Source organism: Hyperolius riggenbachi, chromosome 1 (assembly GCF_040937935.1).
Source record: "Hyperolius riggenbachi isolate aHypRig1 chromosome 1, aHypRig1.pri, whole genome shotgun sequence".
NCBI lineage: Eukaryota > Metazoa > Chordata > Amphibia > Anura > Hyperoliidae > Hyperolius > Hyperolius riggenbachi.
The window spans coordinates 379,707,447-379,730,135 of NC_090646.1; the positions used below are offsets into that span (position 1 = coordinate 379,707,447).

At 45.5% G+C, this 22,689-nt stretch overlaps 1 protein-coding gene across 8 annotated transcripts in view; it reads right to left on the bottom strand.

Annotated features, from left to right (window-relative positions):
* LOC137516318 (prostaglandin reductase 1-like) overlaps positions 1–22,689 on the bottom strand; it is a 496,699-nt gene that overhangs the window by 376,681 nt on the left and 97,329 nt on the right. For 6 of the 8 annotated variants that reach the window (XM_068234355.1, XM_068234353.1, XM_068234354.1 and 3 more), the window contains one exon: positions 17,621–17,866. The exons of the other annotated variants lie outside the window; for them this stretch is intronic. The gene's annotated coding sequence lies outside the window, so the exon portion shown is untranslated. The remainder of the gene's footprint in view (positions 1–17,620; positions 17,867–22,689) is intronic. 8 annotated transcript variants of the gene reach the window in all.

Genomic DNA, 22,689 nt, shown 5'->3' on the forward strand with positions numbered 1-22,689 from the left:
AACAAATAAGGCATCCTGTGTAGATTTATGTCTAAATGACTCTTTAGTCAGCAGAAGTGTCAGATGGCATATACCACTGGCATTTTAGTGTAACGATCCCGCTTCACTTTAACATAGTCACACACCAGGATTCTAATGAGGTCTCAGCAGAAGTAAAATCAGCAAGGAGGCAAGTGTTCCCTCACTGGAGACAGTTAATTAAATCAAATATCGAATGTTTTATTGAGGCTACAGGCAACACGAGCAGACAAGAAAGTCTGTCTTAAAGAGAACCCGAGGTGGGTTTGAAAAATATTATCTGCATACAGAGGATGGATCTGCCTATACAGCCCAGCCTCTGTTGCTATCCCTAATCCCCCTAAGGCACCCCTGCACTCTGCAATCCCTCATAAATCACAGCCACGCTGCTGACAAACAGCTTGTCAGAGCTGGCTGTGTTTATCTCTATAGTGTCAGTCTGCTGCTCTCCCCACCTCCTGCAGAACTTCAGTCCCCGCCTGCATCCCTTCCCTCCCTGCTGATTGGAGTGAAGGGACGGGGCAGGGACCGGAGCTATGCAGGAGGCGGGGGAGCAGCTGAGACTGACACTACAGATGTAAACACAGACTCACAGCACGACTGTGATTTATGAGGGATTGCAGGGTGCAGGGGGACCTTAGTGGGGTTTGGGATAGCAACAGAGGCTGGGCTGTATAGACAGATCCAGCCTCTGTATGCAGATAACATTCTTTAAACACACCTCGGGTTCTCTTTAAAGCATACACCAAATTCCAGATCATTTTACTGATTATCTGCATCAATGCACACAAACTGGCATGTAGACAAGTATTTTTTCCTCACAGAGATATAGTGTTTGCAGACACATTTGTTATTATTATCGGTATATCATGTATTTATATTGTATGATGTTGGCATCTTCCATACTCATATCACTAAATGTTCCTTAAAGGAGCTGGCAATCTTATCCTTGACATAATCACAGTATTAATTGTCTAAGGCCAATTTAACATGGTATTTCAAAGCTGACTGCCGCTACTTATTGCCAATATAGTTATTGCATTCAAAATTATGATTGCACTGAGATTGTTGATTACAATATCATCAAGATTGGGCCATGTAGGAATCCTTTGGTTTTTTTTCTGTGATAAAAGGGACATTCTATTTCTATCAGGCTGAGTGTAACCCTTTAAAAAGACTGTAATGTGAGCAGGAGTGTAATTTACATTGATTCTGTGATATTAACATATTAGAGTAAACTGTGCCTTTAAATGTGGTGTTGTGGAACTAAAACGGCGCATAGATAGGTCTAACGCGCCCATATAGTCGCATGGACTGGGTTGCTAGGCGACCGCATGCACAAAGAGGGGAATGCTCCAGAAGCCCCGCGCGAGCAGAGCAGGGCACAGAGCAGGTGCAGTAGGGCAGAGCGCGTGAGACACAGGCTGAGGGAAGTGGTTAAAACCAGTTCTCCTCACAGAGCGCTCTTCAGTCAGTCAGACAGTTGGGCGGCAGCGAGCGAGTGAGGGGACCAGAGGCCAGTGCAGAAGCAGCCACCCCATGGAGCAGAGCGGGGGCCCGGCGGCAGTGAACCAGACCACAAGCAGAGTGGGGGCAGCGGTGATAGAGCCCAAAGCAGTGACCGGAGACTGTTTAAAGAGACAGCAGGCCAGATCCAGGCGGGCACAGGAGGAGAAAGACCCTGTCAGGCCAGTTGAGTATAGGCCTTGCGCCAGCATCAAGACACACGTTGTGATCAGAAAAGGGCCAGAGTTCAGTGGAGGTTGTCTGAGAATAGTGACAGTTAACCCCAGCATACAGAATGGCATATTCTGATGAAGGTGGTGTGATTAAAATCTGCCTGTCTGATAAAGCCTTAAAGAAACAGTGACATTGTGATGATAATCAGTTCATTTATGCAATATAGTACTGTATTGCCAAAGAAACAGAGACTGTGGTCAAGTATATTAAGTGTGAGTGAATTTTGTCACCAGAAAAGTGAATAACCTCTGATAAACCCCTCAGTGACATATAGCTCAGCCGCATCAGTTGCCTGTCAGCCTGCATCAGTTCATAATTCATCAGTTCATCAGTTGATTTGTTCTTCAGTTCTTTACTAAAAGCCTGATATGAGAAGTGAACCAAAGTGCTATTTCTGTGTTATCTGAGTGCAAAACTAAGAGAGAGAGAGAGCAAGAGCCTTTGAGACAAAGAGAACTTGTCAGTGAAACTTAACTAGATCGGTTAACCTGCCAACAGTAAAGGAGAAGATTGGTATTGGAATCACACTGCATCCAGTGCTACTAAGAGAACTACAGTGAAAAGCAGAGTGACATCTGACAGAGAAAATATTCAACAAAGTTGGTGAACCAGTGTTACCATTACTGTAGTTAGAGCTTATTCAGTATACAGTATAGCGAGAGTTATTGGTGGTACAGCTGGGTGCATTGGTTAATTTTGTTTTGTATTTTATTTTCCTTTTATTTCTCTAACCCCTTATTGGTTGATTTGATTATTTTTTGTATTCTTAGTTATTATTTTACTTGGGGATTCACATAAAGAGAGTTTGAGAAGTACAGTAGATAGAGCAAGAGTCTGAGAGATCTTCTGAGTAAAGTAAACATCATTTGGATGCCATATACCAACCAACAAAACTGTGTAAGTTGCTTCAGTACCATATTAAGGAGAGCCATTAACACCCTAAGGTTTTGCTGAGCATGATAGCTTGGAGTTGGCAGCAAGGGACTGAGACTGTATAGGAACTGAATTGCTCAGCAGACCTGTCCCTACCCAAGCCCCTATACCTCAGTGAATAGTACTGTGATCAAAAGTGTTGTTGTAACGATTGGTGTCAGCACGCAGAGAGTATCTGATTCTTGGCGATCTGCAGCACCACCAAGAACGCAGATATACGCCTGATTATCGATGATCTGCAGAATCAGCGATAATACAGATGTATTGCTAACCTCTGGATACCAGAATAGTGAGAGTGTTTGGTGCAACAGTAACAACTCTGAGTGGAGACCACCAGAGAAGCTGGCGGCCCAAGACTCCTGAGGAATTCACCCCTGACTGTGGGTGATATTCCTGTTGCCTGTGGACCCCTGGGCGAGGGACCGAGGCTGGGTTGCAGGAAGCCCTGCAGCTAATATGAAAGGTATTGCCCTGGACTGGGCTAATGTAATACAGTAATAGCACAATCCTAGTCTGGGTGTGAGGTCCGTAGTCACAACACCCTGGAACTAGTCTGGAGCATAACATAAATGATAATACAATTCCCTAGTCTTGGGTGTGAGGTCCGTGATCGTCAACACCCTGGAACTAGTCTGGAATATAACACAAAGACAATACGATTCCCTAATCTTGGGTGTGAGGTCCTTGATCATCAACACCCTGGAACTAGTCTGAAGTATAACAGAATGATAACACAGATTCCTAATCTTGGGTGTGAGGGCCTTGATCTCAACACCCTGGAACTGGTCAACAAATAAACAGTACAAAGCAATCTGGCTCAGTGTGAATTCCAAAGTCTTCTTGGTTCAAACACACTGTAAGGATCTGACTATGGTCTGAATGCTTCCACAAAGTGTTTGCAATGGCAGACAACCAGCAACTGACAAGCAAGCAGAATATATAGTAGCTGAACTCTGCTGTCCCGCCCGAGCCACTCAGCCAATCATGAGTCCAGCAGGAATCAGCTGATCGTCCTGATCAGCTGACACTTCCCCTGCTGGTATAAAGGTCCTGACTTCTGGCCCGCGCGCGCGTAGCTCTTCATCCATCTATGTGGACTAACAGACCCAGCCACTCTAAAGGCACGCTGCTGCGTACAAACCGCCACCTTGGACGCGAAACAGCCGCTTTGCTATTAGAACGTGCGGCGGCTTTTCCGCGTTCTGCCACACTACTAGACGCATGTCTACGCGTGCAAACCACCGCGTTGGACGCGGAATCAGCCGCCTTGCTTTCAGCAGACGCGGCGGCTTTTCCACGTTTTCTCACAGTTGTATTGAAAAGTGGTTGATGATTGTAAGAGAATAAGACCTGTGTAGCTCAATTGTATGTAAAAGTGTTTGTGTAACCTAACCTTTTTATCCCGCAGCTTGTACCGGTGCACTGGCTGTGAAAGGAGAAGATTGTATTTTTGACCTGTGATGTGCAAGGAAAGTGTATATTTGTGTTGAGAGTTATACTGGTTGAGTGAAGTTACCAGTTGACCATTGTTAAAGGGACACTGTAGGGGGTCAGGGGAAAATGAGTTGAAGTTACCCTAGGCTTCTAAAGGTCCCCCACAGACATCCTGTGCCCGCGCAGCAACTCCCCTATGCTCTGGCCCCGCCTCTGGTTCACTTCTGGAATTTCAGACTTTAAAGTCTGAAAATCACTGCGCCTGCGTTGCCGTGTCCTCACTCCCGCTGATGGCCCTAGGAGCGTTCTGTGCAGGCCCAGTATGGTCTGTGCCTACGCCGTGCGCTCCTGGTGACATCAGGGGAAGCGAGGACACGGCAACGCAGGCGCAGCGGTTTTCAGACTTTAAAGTCTGAAATTTCAGAAGTGAACCGGAGGCAGGCCTGGAGCATCGGTGAGTGGCTGCGCGGGCACAGGATGTCTGCGGTAGACCATTAGAAGCCCCTAATTTTCCCCCGACACCCTACAGTATCCCTTTAAGGTCGCAAATAAATCCTTGATATTCACATCTGAGTCAGTGTCTGGTGGATTCCTCTCACCCAGGGCAGAACACAGAGGATAAATCGGGTTACATGAGTAGTGTGTTGACCTTCAATTTGCATGTCACAAGACCAGGGATCCAGGGGCGTTGGTAGGATCGAAAGAGATCCGGGGCACTTTTGGGCACTCCAGCCAAAAAATGGGTGTGGCCACGTAAAATAACGTGGGTGTGGTCATGGGTGGAGCCAATATTATATGAACTTAACAGCGGTCTTAAAAAGGCCTGCCCAGCAAAATGTTGGATGAAGCCCTCCTCTCCATTAATACAGAAAAAAACACAAAAACACAAAAAATGCAGCATATAAATAGGCAGTTTCACTTAAACATAACTGGGCAGAGTTACCTGACTTCTGTGCTGGCTGGCTTTCTGCTGGGTGATCTGGCTTGCCACCATGTTATCTGGTAGTCCCCCCCCCCCTGTAGCATTCCTTGACCTTCTAGTGGACATCCTCCCATGCTCCCACGGCCCTCCAATTGAGGCACCACAGCTGACTTCGCCTGAGGAAAATGCCTTTACTTCCTCACTGACGTCAGTGCGCCTCCGACTCCGCCCTACGCGTTTCGTCACACACCGTGATGTGACGAAACGCGTAGGGCGGAGTCGGAGGCGCGCTGACGTCAGTGAGGAAGTAAAGGCAGGAGAGGGTATTTGTGCTGCTCTATGATATCCGCGGACGGAGTGGTAATGAAATAGCCTGTAAGCCTGCATTTTAAAACTTTTAAATAAATGAGTTTTATTGTCATACGCTGATCCTACTCCTTGGCTGGCTGGATTGACTTACGGATGTGGATGTGATGTGCAATAGTAAAAGACGCGCTTTTAGTGAGTGCACCCACAAAGGGGGAGCTGAACGTTTTTACCCTTATTCTGGTGGTGGCACTACCCCCTGGAGTGCGGAACGGGGTGTTCACTGTAGCCAGTTGCAGACTGTACTGGGCACTATGTGCATCTTCTGATTTTTTTACAAGGCAAGTGAGCGCGGTGATCTAGTGTGGTAAAATGCCTGTACTGATTGTAAACCAGCTGTATTGTATGTACAGTATTAGCTGTAAAGCCTGGTACACGCATACAATTTTGAATAGCTAATTTTACTACTTCTAGGTATTATGAGAGCCCAGCTCTGTTCACAGTATTCAAAGTCTCTTGGCCCTCATACTACATGCAGTGGTAAAATTGGTCAGTGATTGACCAATCAAAATTGAATGTGTGTATGCATCTTTATTCTATGCCTATACTGATAGTAATCTATCTAATTAAAGGCATCTTGCTACTAATTGCCCTATTTCCTCTGGGTGCTGCGTATGTCTGCAAATTGAACGTGGCACCCATGCTGCTGCAAAGCTGAACTGATATATCCATGCCATGCACAGCTATAGGGATTCGGATATGTGTGTGCGTCGGGTGTTGAGGGGGGGGGGCGGTTGTTGCCGGGGGGGGGGTGCACATCCAAATTCCGCATCGGGGCCCAGAGGTTTGTAGCTACGCCACTGCTAATAACGAAAGATTGCCTAAATCAGAGCAGAAAGAGGAAGCTAGTTCCGACAGGGGGTGGACTTGCTGGCCCCAAAATTACAGTGGGGCAATTAACCACTTGAGGACCACAGTCTTTTCGCCCCTTAAGGACCAGAGCCTTTTTTTCCATTCAGACCATTGCAGCTTTCACGGTTTATTGCTCGGTCATACAACCTGCCACCTAAATGAATTTTACCTCCTTTTCTTGTCACTAATACAGCTTTCTTTTGGTGCTATTTGATTGCTGCTGCGAGTTTTACTTTTTATTATATTCATCAAAAAAGACATGAATTTTGTCAAAAAAAATGACTTTTTTAACTTTCTGTGCTGACATTTTTCAAATAAAGTAAAATTTCCTATACATTTGAGCATGAAAGTTATTCTGCTACAGTGTATATTTATTGGATTGGGTAAAAGTTATAGCGTTTACAAACTATGGTGCCAAAAGTGAATTTTCCCATTTTGAAGCATCTCTGCCTTTTCTAACCACCTGTCATGTTTCATGAGGTGTTAAAATTCCAGGATAGTATAAATACCCCCCAAATGACCCCATTTTGGAAAGAAGACATCCCAAAGTATTCAGTGAGAGGCATGGTGAGTTCATAGAAGATTTTATTTTTCGTCACAAGTTAGCGGAAAATGACACTTTGTGACAAAAAAAAAAAAGTTTCCATTTCTTCTAACTTGCGACAAAAAAAAAAAAATTAAATCTGCCACGGACTCACTATGCTCCTCTCTGATTACCTTGAAGTGTCTACTTTCCAAAATGGGGTCATTTGTGGGGTGTGTTCACTGTCCTGGCATTTTGGGGGGGCCTAATTGTAAGCACCCCTGTAAAGCCTAAAGATGCTCATTGGACTTTGGGCCCCTTAGCGCAGTTAGGCTGCAAATAAGTGCCACACATGTGGTATTGCTGTACTCAGGAGAAGTAGTATAATGTGCTTTGGGGTGTATTTTTACACATACCCATGCTGGGTGGGAGAAATATCTCCGTAAATGACAATTTTTTATTTTTTTTTACACACAATTGTCTATTCACAGAGATATTTCTCCCACTCAGCATGGGTATGAATAAAAATACACCCCAAAACACATTATACTACTTCTACTGAGTATGGCGATACCACATGTGTGGCACTTTTTTGCACCCTAACTGCGCTAAGGGGCCCAAAGTCCAATGAGTACCTTTAGGATATCACAGGTCATTTTGCGACATTTGGTTTCAAGACTACTCCTCACGGTTTAGGGCCCCTAAAATGCCAGGGCAGTATAGGAACCCCACAAGTGACCCCATTTTAGAAAGAAGACACCCCAAGGTATTCCATTAGGAGTATGGTGAGTTCATAGAAGATTTTTTTTTTGTCACAAGTTAGCGGAAATTGATTTTAATTGTGTTTTTTCACAAAGTGTCATTTTCCGCTAACTTGTGACAAAAAATAAAATCTTCTATGAACTGACCATACTCCTAACGGAATACCTTTGGGTGTCTTCTTTCTAAAATGGGGTAATTTGTGGGGTTCCTATACTGCCCTGGCATTTTAGGGGCCCTAAACCGTGAGGAGTAGTCTTGAAACCAAATGTTGCAAAATGACCTGTGAAATCCTAAAGGTACTCATTGGACTTTGGGCTCCTTAGCGCAGTTAGGGTGTAAAAAAGTGCCACACATGTGGTACCGCCGTACTCAGGAGAAGTAGTATAATGTGTTTTGTGGTGTATTTTTGCACATACAGATGCTGGGTGGGAGAAATATCTCTGTAAATGACAATTGTTTGATTTTTTTTTTACACACAATTGTCCATTTACAGAGAGATTTCTCCCACCCAGCATGGGTATGTGTAAAAATACACCACAAAACACATTATACTACTTCTCCTGAGTACGGCGATACCACATGTGTGACACTTTTTTGCAGCCTAGGTGCGCTAAGGGGCCCAACGTCCTATTCACAGGTCATTTTGAGGCATTTGTTTTCTAGACTACTCCTCACGGTTTAGGGCCCCTAAAATGCCAGGGGAGTATAGGAACCCCACAAGTGACCCCATTTTAGAAAGAAGACACCCCAAGGTATTCCGTTAGGTGTATGGTGAGTTCATAGAAGATTTTATTTTTTGTCACAAGTTAGTGAAGAATGACACTTTGTGAAAAAAAACCAATAAAAATCAATTTCCGCTAACTGTTGACAAAAAATAAAATCTTCTATGATCTCGTCATACACCTAACAGAATACCTTGGGGTGTCTTTTTTCTAAAATGGGGTCACTTGTGGGGTTCCTATACTGCCCTGGCATTTTACGGGTCCAAAACCGTGAGTAGTCTGGAAACCAAATTTCTCAAAATGACTGTTCAGGGGTATAAGCATCTGCAAATTTTGATGACAGGTGGTCTATGAGGGGGCACATTTTGTGGAACTGGTCATAAGCAGGGTGGCCTCTTAGATGACAGGTTGTATTGGGCCTGATCTGATGGATAGGAGTGCTAGGGGGGTGACAGGAGGTGATTGATGGGTGTCTCAGGGGGTGGTTAGAGGGGAAAATAGATGCAATCAATGCACTGGGGAGGTGATCGGAAGGGGGTCTGAGGGGGGTCTGAAGGTTTGGCCGAGTGATCAAGAGCCCACACGGGGAAAATTAGGGCCTGATCTGATGGGTAGGTGTGCTAGGGGGTGACAGGTGGTGACAGGAGGTGATTGATGGGTGTCTCAAGGTGTGATTAGAGGGGGGAAATAGATGCAAGCAATGCACTGGCGAAGTGATCAGGGCTGGGGTCTGAGGGTGTTCTGAGGGTGTGGGCAGGTGATTGGGTGCCCTAGGGGCAGATAGGGGTCTAATCTGATGGGTATCAGTGACAGGGGCTGATTGATGGGTGATCAGTGGGTGATTAGATGGCAGAACAGATGTAAACAATGCACTTTGAAGGTGATCTGAGGGTAGGTCTGGGGCAATCTGATGGTGTGGGTAGGTGATCAGATTGCCCGCAAGGGGCAGTTTAGGGGCTGATTGATAGGTGGCAGTGACAGGGGGTGATTGATGGATGGCAGTGACAGGGGGTGATTGATAGGTGACTGACAGGTGATTGACAGGTGATCAGTGGGTTATTACAGGGAAGAACAGATGTAAATAATGCACTGGCAAATTGATAAGGGGGGTCTGAGGGCAATCTGAGCGTGTGGGGCGGGTGATTGGGTGCCCGCAAGGGGCAGATTAGGGTCTATTCTGATGGGTAACAGTGACAGGTGGTGATAGGGGGTGATTGATGGGTAATTAGTGGGTGTTTAGGGTAGAGAACAGATGTAAACACTGCACTTGGGAGGTGATCTGATGTCGGATCTGCGGGCGATCTATTGGTGTGGGTGGGTGATCAGATTGCCCGCAAGGGGCAGGTTAGGGGCTGATTGATGGGTGGCAGTGACAGGGGTGATTGATGGGTGGCAGTGACAGTGGTGATTGATGGGTGGCAGTGACAGGGGGTGATTGATGGGTGATTGATAGGTGATTGACAGGTGATTGACAGGTGATCAGTGGGTTATTACAGGGAAGAACAGATGTAAATAATGCACTGGCGAATTGATAAGGGGGGGTCTGAGGGCAATCTGAGCGTGTGGGCGGGTGATTGGGTGCCCGCAAGGGGCAGATTAGGGTCTGATCTGATGGGTAACAGTGACAGGTGGTGATAGGGGGTGATTGATGGGTGATTGATGGGTAATTAGTGGGTGTTTAGGGTAGAGAACAGATGTAAACAATGCACTTGGGAGGTGATCTGACGTCGGATCTGCGGGCGATCTATTGGTGTGGGTGGGTGATCAGATTGCCCGCAAGGGGCAGGTTAGGGGCTGATTGATGGGTTGATTGATGGGTGGCAGTGACAGGGTGTGATTGATGGGTGGCAGTGACAGGGGGTGATTGACAGGTGATTGACAGGTGATTAGTGGGTTATCACAGGGAAGAACGGATGTAAATAATGCACTGGCGAATTGATATGGGGGGGGGGGTCTGAGGGCAATCTGAGCGTGTGGGCGGGTGATTGGGTGCCCTAGGGGCAGATAGGGGTCTAATCTGATGGGTATCAGTGACAGGGGCTGATTGATGGGTGATCAGTGGGTGATTAGATGGCAGAACAGATGTAAACAATGCACTTTGAAGGTGATCTGAGGGTAGGTCTGGGGCAATCTGATGGTGTGGGTAGGTGATCAGATTGCCCGCAAGGGGCAGTTTAGGGGCTGATTGATAGGTGGCAGTGACAGGGGGTGATTGATGGATGGCAGTGACAGGGGGTGATTGATAGGTGATTGACAGGTGATTGACAGGTGATCAGTGGGTTATTACAGGGAAGAACAGATGTAAATAATGCACTGGCAAATTGATAAGGGGGGTCTGAGGGCAATCTGAGCGTGTGGGGCGGGTGATTGGGTGCCCGCAAGGGGCAGATTAGGGTCTATTCTGATGGGTAACAGTGACAGGTGGTGATAGGGGGTGATTGATGGGTAATTAGTGGGTGTTTAGGGTAGAGAACAGATGTAAACACTGCACTTGGGAGGTGATCTGATGTCGGATCTGCGGGCGATCTATTGGTGTGGGTGGGTGATCAGATTGCCCGCAAGGGGCAGGTTAGGGGCTGATTGATGGGTGGCAGTGACAGGGGTGATTGATGGGTGGCAGTGACAGTGGTGATTGATGGGTGGCAGTGACAGGGGGTGATTGATGGGTGATTGATAGGTGATTGACAGGTGATTGACAGGTGATCAGTGGGTTATTACAGGGAAGAACAGATGTAAATAATGCACTGGCGAATTGATAAGGGGGGGTCTGAGGGCAATCTGAGCGTGTGGGCGGGTGATTGGGTGCCCGCAAGGGGCAGATTAGGGTCTGATCTGATGGGTAACAGTGACAGGTGGTGATAGGGGGTGATTGATGGGTGATTGATGGGTAATTAGTGGGTGTTTAGGGTAGAGAACAGATGTAAACAATGCACTTGGGAGGTGATCTGACGTCGGATCTGCGGGCGATCTATTGGTGTGGGTGGGTGATCAGATTGCCCGCAAGGGGCAGGTTAGGGGCTGATTGATGGGTTGATTGATGGGTGGCAGTGACAGGGTGTGATTGATGGGTGGCAGTGACAGGGGGTGATTGACAGGTGATTGACAGGTGATTAGTGGGTTATCACAGGGAAGAACGGATGTAAATAATGCACTGGCGAATTGATATGGGGGGGGGTCTGAGGGCAATCTGAGCGTGTGGGCGGGTGATTGGGTGCCCGCAAGGGGCAGATTAGGGTCTAATCTGATGGGTAACAGTGACAGGTGGTGATAGGGGGTGATTGATGGGTAATTAGTGGGTGTTTAGAGTAGAGAACAGATGTAAACACTGCACTTGGGAGGTGATCTGATGTCAGATCTGCAGGCGATCTATTGGTGTGGGTGGGTGATCAGATTGCCCGCAAGGGGCAGGTTAGAAGCTGATTGATGGGTGGCAGTGACAGGGGGTGATTGATGGGTGATTGACAGGTGATTGACAGGTGATTGACAGGTGATTGGCAGGTGATCAGGGGGGATAGATGCATACAGTACACGGGGGGGGGGGGGGGCGCAATAGCAGCATAGGGGGCGATATACAGGCTGGGAACGCGAACAATCACTCGCGTTCCCATGCCTGTCGGCCGGTGACGGCGAAACCGGAAGTGTTCGCCGGCGGGTCCTGTGACATCGGAGCGGAGCTGTGAGGGCACCGATCGTCTGCAGGGGGCTGAGGGAAGCCCCAGGTGAGTTCATCTCGTTTTTGTTTTTTTTTTACTTTAGGTTCTCCTTAAGCTTAAACGTCTACATACATGGATTTTTGCTAGGATTTCCATTTTCAGGAAGCTGAGAAATTAGAAAAATAGCAGTGCCCTGCTTATAATCAGTAATCAATGCACACCAAAGCCTTCTAAAAATGAAGCCTTATCTCCTACAATTTTAGATAAAACAATTTTCCAGCAGCCTGGAAAGCTTTATGTCATACACTAATTGCAAAAAGGAGCGCTGGACATCAAAAGATATATACATACAGTATAATACTGGTATCAATTTTATTTCTGAAGCACAAATGTATATTAAAATACAATAGTGATGAACAACCCTCTCACTCAAACCATCCACACATTTGTATAGGGAACACCTGATGCCAATAAAAAAGATTTTATAAAAAAAAAAAATATATATATATATATATATATATATATAAATATATATATACTAAAAAATCAAAATACATATATGATCAATCGCTTCAAAATCATGGGAGTATAAAAAATTGGAGTCAATCCACAGTATACAGTATATACAAACTCCCTTTGTAAAAATCAAGTTGATGATCCAAATGAAATCTAAAATTGACTGCAATGTCCACAGTATATAGCAATATGTGCCTTCTTCCACACGACTGCGCCGGCCCAACTGTTGCTAAGAGCGCTGCTCTAAACACAATCTGCGTATGGATTACCTCAGAGGGTGCCGTCTTAAGGCATCAGAATCCTCGCTACGTCTCCGCTCTCCAAACTGACAGCGCATCCGCGCTCGTAACCACGGCTGGATGTTATGCAGCCCGACAGTGTCCGGATTTCCTAGTGACGTCAATTCCTCCCACTGTCCTGCTGCACTCCATTAAATAGAGCGGTGGGATTTCCCTGCGTTCCACCGTAGGAAGGACAGTGCTAGTACAGATGATAGGTTTGCAGATAATTTCCAACTACAGGAACCTCCACTGTATTGCACTAGGATCTTCGGGGGCGCCCCTCCTAGCTCAGATCCACATGTTTTCTAAAAGGGAGCTATATAAGAGGATTGGTCAACATGTGAACAATATTAGAAAGGGGTGGGAGGAGCACCCCCTCTCAAAATATTTTAAGAGATTTCATAATTGTGAGGCCTTTAACATAGTGTTTTTCGGAATAGAAATAATAAATAGGGATCAATGGGGAGGGGATTTTATCGCTAAAATGTCCAGAGCTGAAAGCCGGTGGATCTTTGATCTGGACACCATCTCTCCAAAAGGTTTAAATGAAGGAATGGAAATGTTTGGGCTCATGAAATAGGTGTGATTGTACTATGGGGGTAGAGTTTTATTCATCTGAGCTAGGAGGGGCGCCCCAGAAGATCCTAGTGCAATACAGTGGAGGTTCCTGTAGTTGGAAATTATCTGCAAACCTATCCTCTGTACTAGCACTGTCCTTCCTGCGGTGGAACGCAGGGAAATACCACCGCTCTATTTACTGGAGCGCAGGAGGACAGTGGGAGGAAGTGACGTCACTAGGAAATCTGGACACTGTCGGGCTGCATAACATCCAGCCGTAGTTACGAGCCCGGATGCGCTGTCAGTTTGGAGAGCGGAGACAAAGCGAGGATTCTGATGCCTTGGGACTGCACCCTCTGAGGTAATCCATACGCAGATTGTGTTTAGAGCAGCGCTCTTAGTGACAGTTGGGCCGGCGCAGTCGTGTGGAAGAAGGCACGTATTGCTATATACTGTACTGTGGACATTGCAGTCAATTTTAGATTTCATTTGGATCATCAACCTGATTCTTACAAAGGGAGTTTGTATATACTGTATACTGTGGATTGACTCCAATTTTTTATACTCCCTTGATTTTGAAGCAATTGATCATATATGTATTTTGATTTTTTAGTATATATATATATATATATATATATATATATATATATATATATATATATATATATATATATATATATATATATTTTCATATATATATATATATATATATATATTTTATACAATCTTTTTTATTGGCATCAGGTGGTCCCTATACAAATGTGTGGATGGTTTGAGTGAGGGGGTTGTTCATCACTATTGTATTTTAATATACAGTACATTTGTGCTTCAGAAATAAAATTGATACCAGTATTATATGTATATATCTTTTGATGTCCAGCGCTCCTTTTTGCAATTAGTATTTGATTTCTTTTGTTGAGGTGTAGGGTTGGGTACCCCCACCTAATACTAAGGAAGCAGCAGGAAGAGTTATATTGAGTGTCGTTAGCGGGTAATATTTTTGGGTGTATCACCAAAACTCTGCTATATCTGAATTTTTATTTAGTTACTATTGCAGCGCCACCTTCAGTATAACATGGAAAGCTTAATGTGCCTTGGTGTGGCACAGCTCAGTGACTAATAAGGAGGCTCCCAGGTGAAAAAGAATGTGAGCCCACAAATCCTCTCATGCACTTTTTTTTTAAAGAGAATCTGTATTGTTAAAATCGCACAAAAGTAAACATACCAGTGCGTTAGGGGACATCTCCTATTACCCTCTGACACAATTTCGCCGCTCCTCGCCGCATTAAAAGTGGTTAAAAACAGTTTTAAAAAGTTTGTTTATAAACAAACAAAATGGCCACCAAAACAGGAAGTAGATTGATGTACAGTATGTCCACACATAGAAAATACATCCATACACAAGCAGGCTGTATACAGCCTTCCTTTTGAATCTCAAGAGATCATTTGTGTGTTTCTTTCCCCCTGCAGTTCTCATGCACTGAAGTTTCAGGCTGCTCTTTTTTCTCCTGCAAACAGCTTTGCCCTTGTCTGTAATTCTTCAGTATGTGAAAGCCCAGCCAGCTCAGAGGACGATTTATCCAGCTTGTAAAAGATAAGAGAGAAGAGAGAAGCTGCTCTAATCTAAATAATACACAGGCAGTGTGCATAGAGGAGCCTGGAAGGGGGAGTTCATAGCAGAACCACAACACTGAAGAACTTGGCAGCCTTCCAGACACAGGCCGACAAGTCTGACAGGGGAAAGATACATTGATTTATTACAGAGACTGTGATAGTAGAACATGCTGCAGTGAGCTAGAACACATTAGAATAGCTTTTGCAACTTGTAGGATGATAAAAAACAGGATGCAATTTTTGTTACGGAGTCTCTTTAACAAGAGTTTGTTCATAGAAATTTAAATATTGTGTCTAACCTATGACTAACCTATCGGCAGAGAAATTATGACTTTAATTTTGCTTTAAGGTTTTCCAATATTTACTAATCTGAGGTTTGTGTCTGACACATTTTTTTTTATAATCTATTTTGGAGTACATATTATGACAGTGCCGCTCAGTTCGGCGCGGGGAGAGCCGAATGACGGCTTTCCCGGCTGCCGCTAAACTCACAGGCAGTGTTAAGTACTATTCCCCCTCCGAGTTGTCGCAACTCAGAGGGAGATGTAATTCGGAGTCTGGCAGCTGCCAGAGCCCCGGCCCCCGAATTACCGCTACGCAGGGCACGCATCATAGCATTGCTGCTATGACGGCGCCCAGCTTCGGTGCTCGGCTCTCGGAGCTGCGCGCCGAGATGAACTGATCCATCTATTTTGTGCTTTGCTAATGTTAGGCTCAGGAATGTACTTTCTCTTAATTGGTAGTAGTATATCTCTCTCTATGTCCTACAAATAAGTGTAATTGTCAAATGAATAAAAAAATTCAATTTTCCCTGTGGAATTATTTATTTGGAAAACTAAGGTACTGAATATTCCTTTTACTATGTCTGTTAAAATAAACTGGAATATGTGTGTACCAGGGGCGTTCCTAGGATCCTAAGAGATCCAGGGTACTTTTGGGCACTCCAGCCGAAAGATGGGTATGGCCATGCACCGTAATGTGGGTGTGGTCATGGGTGGGGCCAAATTTACGTGAACTTAACAGTGGTCTAAGTAGGCCTGCCCAGCAAAATGTTGGATGAAGCCCCCATCTCCATTAATACAAAACAAAAATGCAGCATATCACATAAATAGGCAGTGTCATTTAAACATAACTAGGCAGTTACCTGGCTTCTACACTGGTCTGGCTTTCTGTTGGGTGAGCTGGCCTGCTGCCAGTCCCCCCATAGCATTCCCTGACCTTCTAGTGGACCCCCTCCCATGCTCCCATGGGCCTCCCATTGAGGCACCACAACTCTCAGCATGCTACCATAGAAAAACCACAGCTTCCCGCATGCCCCAATAAAGCCATTACAGCATCTAGCATGGCATCACAGCACCCAATATGCCCACACAGAAGCACCGTAGCACTAAGCATACCCCCATTGCTGTGTTCTGTGATGCCATGCTGGGTGTTATGATGTCATGCTAGGTGCTATGGTGCCCATGATGCATGCTGGGTGCTGTATTGCCATGTTAGGTGCTGTGTATTGCCATGCTGGATGCGGTGGTGCCTCTATGAGCATGCTGGGTACTGTGTGGTGCCATGCTGGGTGCTGTTGTTGCTCTGCTCTGCCTGGGGGACATCAGGGGCACCACAGAATAGATCTGGGGCACGTGCCATTGATCTTTGGGGCTAGCAACGCCCCTGGTGTGTACTCATGGGTACAGCATGTTATAGAGTTAGTTACCTACATTTCACGTACAAAATTATCCAACCCTTTGTTTTTTTAGCAGAACAAATGCATTTGCTTCCCCCCGGAAGGACAGGATTGGAGGAGTCTCCTTTGCCTCCCCTCATCATAAACACCCATGCTCATCTGGCTCAAGCATACATGATTATGGAGTCACAAGAAAATACTTATGTCCACCTGTTAGAAAAGCTATATAAACTAGCTTCTTAGTGTGCAGCAATGTAGAATGCATGAGAAATAGATATTAATCAGCACTCTTTGAGGTTGATTCCCTAAGATGCGCTGCTACAGCAGTGCAGTTTAATGACAGCAGAGAGTGTTATAATTCCCTGCGCACCCTATGGGCCTGATTCACAAAGCGGTGCTAACAGTTAGCACGCTAGTGAAAAGCCCTTTATCACGCCTAAACTCTGTTTAGGCATGATAAGTTTAGGTGTGATAAGTTTAGGTGTGATAAGTTTAGGCATGATAAGTTTAGGTGTAATAAGTTTTTAGGCGTGATAAGTTTAAGCGCCAACTGGGTTAGCACCGCAGAGCACAGCTGATCAAAAGTTTTGCGCTAGCAAAGTCTGGTGCACTTTGCATAGAGTTTAATGGCGCTGCTTTGCGTGCGGGACTTTGCACGCGATCTAAACTTATCTAAACTTATCATGCCTAAACTTATCATGCCTAAACTTATCATGCCTAAACTGAGTTTAGGCATGATAAAAATGGTTATCACGCCTAAAGTCTTTAACTGGGTTATCACCGCTTTGTGAATTGAGCCCTATGCAGCCATAGCATGTGCAGTTAAATTATGCTTGGCTCAAATAGTTTAAAGAGCGATTTGTTAAACTTAAGTAGCACTCCACTGAACCCGCCCGGAGCCCGGCAGGTCCAGTAGTTTTAAAGTATGATAATACTGCACTTTGATTGTTCCAATAGCCTGACTGTCAAGTAATGTATCTTATACACATTATAGATTGTTGTTGCTTAATACATATTCCAACACCACATCATGGCCACCCTCTATTACCAGTGTAAGCTTGCACCTCTGTGAGGATTTTGTGGAGGTTAAAGATGTCTTGACTGGCTCCTGTATTATTTCCTTCTGTGAAGTTTCTTACTTTTTCTTCCTGTAGGCACTTTGTCCCATGGTGTTAGTAAAATGACCCTCCTGCCTAGTTAGTGAACACAGGCCACATTCAAAGAAGAATTTTAGAGTTATATATCTTGACCTAGCAGGTATGGGAGCAGTAAGCTGAGTCATGTAATGATGTTTCTGGAACAAAAATAAGATGGATAGCAAATTATAAAATATCACAAAAATATACAGTATGAAGTTATTATACAAAACCACATGAGGTTTACAAGAAAAACTGTATGGTGCTCAGTTAAGAGCAGGATAGAGTGGTGTCTAAGCCATGAGCTTCTGGCAACCTATCTAAACCTAGAGACCCCCCATAGTGGGTGATAAAGAGAGAGGGGGTTACAGCTATTTCAGGAGCTTGCAAAGCAGGTGTGGAGAGGAGATGCTGCTTGCAGTCTCCCAGCTGGCTCATGGCTTGCAGATTAATCATCAGGATGACTCTCCAGCCTTATGTAGACTCTATCCAACTTGAGAATACTGGGACTGACCCATCAAGGGAGGGGAGCATTCTGCAGGCACCTCTCACATGGGGTATAGGTGGTAGCTGTGAGGACATCTCATTTTCAAAAAGGGAGATACCACATTTGGAACTTCCACTGCATTCCATTAAATTGTATTCCCATTTTTCTCCAACCATTCTTGTAACCATCGGCAGAAACCAATCAACATGAATTCTTGGAGCATTTTACACCAAAGCATACTGTGCACTGTTGCCATGGTTTACTGCAAGCTTACTACATAGTTGCAGTAGGCTGAAAGGGAAAGATAATAGAGAGACACTGAAGCGAAAAAAAAATTATGATATAATGATTTGTATGTGTAGTACAGCTAAGAAATAGCTGTACTACAGCTGTATATAGCTGTATTATAGCAAAGTTACTGCAAGGCAGCAATCCATTGAGAAGTGAACCAAGCCTTATACAGAAATGACTTATGTGCTCTCCAGCTGTCCATTTAATGCATTCCAATAACTCTATAGCTGGAATTGGTGCACCTTGAAGCAGGGCCGGATTTACCATAAGGCACTGTAGGCACATGCCTACAGGGGCCTGATGGTGTAAAGGCGGCTCACTCCCCCTCCCCTAGCGCCTCCCTCTCTCCCTCTCTATGCAAAGTCCCAAGTGAAGCGTAAATCAAAGGTTACTCACCCACCTCTCGGCATTCCACTGATGAGATTTCCCTTTAGTCAGGGGAACCACTAGCTACTTAATACTGAGGGCGCCTCTGGCTACCTACAGTGGGTTGCAAAAGTATTCGGCCCCTTTGAAGTTTTCCACATTTTGTCATATTACTGCCACAAACATGAATCAATTTTATTGGAATTCCACATGAAAGACCAACACAAAGTGGTGTACACATGAGAAGTGGAACGAAAATCATACATGGTTCCAAACATTTTTTACAAATAAATTACACCAAAGTGGTGTGTGCATAATTATTCAGCCCCCTTTAATCTGAGTGCAGTCAGTTGCCTATAGACATTGCCTGATGAGTGCTAATGACTAAATAGAGTGCACCTGTGTGTAATCTAATGTCAGTACAAATACAGCTGCTCTGAGACGGCCTCAGAGGTTGTCTAAGAGAATATTGGGAGCAACAACACCGTGAAGTCCAAAGAACACACAAGACAGGTCAGGGATCAAGTTATTGAGAAATGTAAAGCAGGCTTAGGCTACAAAAATATTTCCAAAGCCTTGAACATCCCAGAGAGCACTGTTCAAGCGATCATTCAGAAATGGAAGGAGTATGGCACAACTGTAAACCTACCAAGACAAGGCCGTCAAGATGCCCATGGTGACTCTGGACGAGCTGCAGAGATCTACAGCTCAGGTGGGAGACTCTGTCCATAGGACAACTATTAGTCGTGCACTGCACAAAGTTGGCTCTTATGGAAGAGTGGCAAGAAGAAAGGCATTGTTAACAGAAAGCATAAAAAAGTTCCGTTTGCAGTTTGCCACAAGCCATGTGGGGGACACAGCAACCATGTGGCAGAAGGTGCTCTGGTCAGATGAGACCAAAATGGAACTTTTTGGCCAAAATGCAAAACGCTATGTGTGGCAGAAAACTAACACTGCACATCACTCTGAACACACCATCCCCACTGTCAAATATGGTGGTGGCAGCATCATGCTCGGGGGATGCATCTCTTCAGCAGGGACAGGGAAGCTAGTCAGAGTTGATGGGAAGATGGATGGAGCCAAATACAGGGCAAACTTGGAAGAAAACCTCTTGGAGGCTGCAAAAGACTTGAGACTGGGGCGGAGGTTCACCTTCCAGCAGGACAATGACCCTAAACATAAAGCCAGGGCAACAATAGAATGGTTTAAAACAATACATATCTATGTGTTAGAATGGCCCAGTCAAAGTCCAGATCTAAATCAAATAGAGAATCTGTGGCAAGATCTGAAAACTGCTGTTCACAAACGCTGTCCATCTAATCTGACTGAGGTGGAGCTGTTTTGCAAAGAAGAATGGGCAAGGATTTCAGTCTCTAGATGTGCAAAGCTGGTAGAGACATACCCTAAAAGACTGGCAGCTGTAATTGCAGCAAAAGGTGGTTCTACAAACTATTGACTCAGGGGGCCGAATAATTACGCACACCCTCACTTTGCAGTTATTTATTTGTAAAAAATGTTTGGAATAATGTATGATTTTCGATCCATTTCTCACATGTACACCACTTTGTATTGGTCTTTCACGTGGAATTCCAATAAAATTGATGCATGTTTGTGGCAGTAATGTGACAAAATGTGGAAAACTTCAAGGGGCCGAATACTTTTGCAACCCACTGTGATACTAAGGGATACCTGTAGCTACCTATGATGGGCAAGGGGAGTAAGGGAGAAATGACAGCTGGACCAGCCAGCACACTCGTGGTGTGGTTCAACTGGTGTTTGTAGGTTCGTGGAGGGTGAAGTCTAGGGTGCCAGGACATTGATGCCTATAAGCTCCTGCGAGGTAAATCCGGGCCTGCCTTTAAGGTAGAGACTTCAATGTGAAAAATGAAACCCTTGCAACTTGAAGTCTAGGACTCGGTGGCTGAAAACAGAGTATCAGACAGCCAGGGCAGGAGCACTTGAGTTGTGAAGAATAACCAGGTTCAGTCAAGGCCACCATCAGAAATTTCTAGGCCCAATACTGGGCAAACCTACTGGGTCCCCTTCATGCTAAATCATGCCTCCATGCTCTCCTTTCATTAGGTGCTAATAACCTGAAGTGTACCTGAGATGAATGGGAGAAAATGATTTTTACTCATCTGAAGCTCCTTCCAGCCCCCTGTAGTCCATCTGCTCCCTCAATGTTATCCTGGTCCCCTCCCTTATGATGCTGTCAGCCTTGTAAAGTCCACAACTTGGCTCAGTCACTGAATACTGCACATGTGCAATCCTGGACGCACCCACCAATCCTGCTGCATGCACAGTTTATTAAGACTGTAAGTGTGCTTGCACAGAATGCTCCCACCAATGGGAGTGTGATGGAGAAGGCGCGCTGCCTGGAACAGTGCATGTGTAGTGGCCCGCAACCCAGCGGGATCACTTCATAGGAGCACAGCGGATCAAACCTAAAGGAACTGACGGTCTACAGAGGATTAGAGAAAGCCCAACGTAAGTAAAAATAATTAGTCTCAGCTTTACTTTGAGAACTAACTAAGTTAACTCCTGGCTGAGCCCCCTGAAAAACTGAAAGGAGGGGACTCAGCAAAGACTCGGTTGGTGACTAAGTTACTTGCATATGATCAGCTCGTGACTCCCCCCCCCCCCCCCTCTCAATTTTTCATCAGGTGGCTGCTTTGAACTGCACCAATCACCTACCTAACATATATACTGGGGGAACCTACCTAACTAACCTATACTGCGGGAACCTACCTAACTATCCTATACTGGGGGAACATACCTAACTAACCTATACTGGGGGAACCTACCTAACGAACCTAAATGCCTGGCTCCATGGAAGAGATGGTGATTTTTACACCCTCGGCCTAGGTGAAATTTAGCCTAGAAACTGCCCTGATCCAGTATGTCATCAACACTCAATGTTCAGGAGTCCTGGCAGGGCCAAATTTCTTGAAAGGACATAAAGGTCAAGTCCTTGGGTAGCTGCTGACTTTGGGGGTGGCTTGGCATGGAATAGGGGTTGAGTGATTACTGCATATGGAAAGGAAGAAGGTTACAAATGTATTATTGAGGCTGAAAATGGGGAGTAACACATGGAAGATGGATGCTGCTCTCCAAGTTTGCTGTATTTGAAACAAAGGGGCTGCTGTACATGGATGTTACCCATGCAAGAGGGAGTTGCTCATGAAATTGGAGGGGTGCTTCTACACATGGATAAGGGGTAACAAGAACGATGGCCTATGGTTAGAAAAAGTATAAATCAAGCCTTTGGTCCTGTTGAGTACAAGGAGGTGTTTGTGAAGAGAGAGGACCACCTTTTAAAGGACTTACGAGTCCAAATAAAAAAAAAAGTTAAGTACCTAAATTAAATTTGAATGCACGGAGGACGCCAACCCGCGCCCTCCGTGCCGTTCTGCCAGGTCCCCGCAGTTCAATAGTCCCCCGGGCCGCTCCCGAACCCACAGGTCGGGCTCTCCTGCCTCCACTAAAATGGCCGCCGGTGCTGGCCGTGGCTGCGCAGTCCGCATAGGCGCGAGTGCGGCTGCGCAGCTCTAGGGCCCCCCTGATCCACGCTACAGGCTGTCTCTTGTAGCGTGGATCGGGGGGGGGCCTTGAGCTGCGCAGTTACATTTGCGCCTATGCGAACTGCGTAGCCAAGGCCAGCACCGGCAACCATTTTAGTGGAGGCAGGAGAGCCCGACCTGTGGGTTCGGGAGCGGCCCGGGGGACTATTGAACTGCGGGGACCTGGCAGAACGGCACGGAGGGCGCGGATGGCGTCCTCCGTGCATTCAAATTTAATTCAGGTACTTAACTTTTTTTTAATTTGGACTCGTAAGTC